Source organism: Solanum pennellii, chromosome 4 (assembly GCF_001406875.1).
Source record: "Solanum pennellii chromosome 4, SPENNV200".
NCBI lineage: Eukaryota > Viridiplantae > Streptophyta > Magnoliopsida > Solanales > Solanaceae > Solanum > Solanum pennellii.
Genome location: NC_028640.1, coordinates 57,428,796 through 57,430,737, shown reverse-complemented (window position 1 = coordinate 57,430,737; position 1,942 = coordinate 57,428,796).

The following is a 1,942-nucleotide window of genomic DNA, read 5'->3' as shown; positions in this document are numbered from 1 at the left end:
GCCATCACTAAGGTAGCCTTTTCCTACATACATATCATTTTTGCTTACTACTACTTTATCAGAAACAAATACACATTTAAATCCATTCTTGGTCAGAACTGGAATTGAAACTAAATTCTTTCTCAATTCTGGAACATATGAGACCCTATTCAAAGTCACCACCTTGCCTGATGTCATATTTAATAGGACTTTGCCAGTTCCTTCCACCTTTGCAGTATATGATGAAAATAATTCTTTGTTGGCACAAACATGGCATGAGGCACTAGAATCTATCCACCATTCTCTTGGATTTCCAACCAAGTTACATTCTGAAAGCATTGCACAGAGATCGTCCATTTCTCCTTTGGATTCAGCCAAGTTTGCTTGATCCTTCTTTTTCTTGTCCTTCTTAGGACCCCGGCGTTCATTAGCCCTATGACCATGTTTACCACAATTAAAGCAGTTTCCATTGAATTTCTTCTTAGGAGGATTGCTTTTTGGAGCAGATGCTTTCTTTCTTTTCTTTAATTTTGTGGGATCTTCTTCAACAAAATTTACTCCAGATGTTGCTGAATTACCACGTGACCTCTTTTCTGCAGCCTTATTATCCTCTTCGATTCTCAACCTTACTATGAGATCTTCAACAGTCATCTCCTTGCGTTTGTGTTTCAAGTAGTTTTTAAAGTCCTTCCACAATGGAGGTAACTTTTCAATAATTGCAGCCACTTGAAAAGCATCATTCACAATCAATCCTACATTAAAGGTTATGTGAGTATTAAGGGAAAACTTAATATTTCTAACATAGGCATTAAATAAATTTATACCTTCAGCAAGGAGATCATGGATTATGACCTGCAATTCTTGAACTTGGGTGACGACAGTCTTACTGTCTATCATCTTATAGTCCAGAAATTTTGCCACAATGAATTTCTTCATTCCGGCATCTTCTGTTTTGTACTTCTTTTCTAAAGCATCCCAGAGTTCTTTTGAGGTTTTGGCATTGCTGTACACATTGTACAGATCATCTTGCAGACCACTCAAAATATAATTTTTACACAAAAAATCTGAGTGTGTCCATGCTTCTGTTACCAAGAATCGTTCATCAGCCGGAGTTTCATCTGACATAACAGGAACATTCTCATTAATGAACTTCTGCAGACTCAACGTAGTGAGATAGAAGAACATCTTTTGTTGCCATCTCTTAAAGTCGACTCCAGAAAACTTTGCAGGTTTCTCAGCCGGTGCTAAGGCAGCATTTGAACGATTATGTGCAACCGTTGTTGTTGCAGCACTTACTGTTCCAGCATTTGTTTTACTTGAATTAGTCATTTTTTTTCTGTCACAAATGGCAGATAAGTTAAGTATTTGAAATACTAACAGTAAAGAACAAATCTTTACACAAACTGTTTCTGATTTAACGATAAAGTTTTTATGTTCTTTTAATCGTTAATCGAATGAATTTTAAAAATTCAAGCAGAGTAGAAAACCATAAAGGTTTTAATCTCCAGAAACCTCAAATACAGAAACTGTTAAATTTCTTATGATTGTTATTCTTACAATAACCTGTATTTATAAGGTTAATAAACAGAAACAGAAATAAGATGAAGCAGAAAAAATATAAAATACAAGAATTAATCCGAGTCCACAGAAACTACTGTGTGTCCTTAAGAAATTTAATCCCCTCACTGTACCCAAGGTTATGGATTAATTTCTCCCAAGATAAAATGGATTAAACCTGTTAAAGAAATAGCGGTACCTCAAACTTCTTTAACTTCAACAAACTTTAGAACAGCAACAAGTCACACAGACTCAGTCGATCGACACTTTGATTTTATTTGAGAGAAAAATAAATGCAGTGAAAGAAAAAAATTTCAGCGTTTAAAAAATCGAGAATTGACTTCCTTTTATAGCCATTTTCAGCAAGGAACATGTCTGTTCAGTGAAATCTGTTCAGACCCATTTT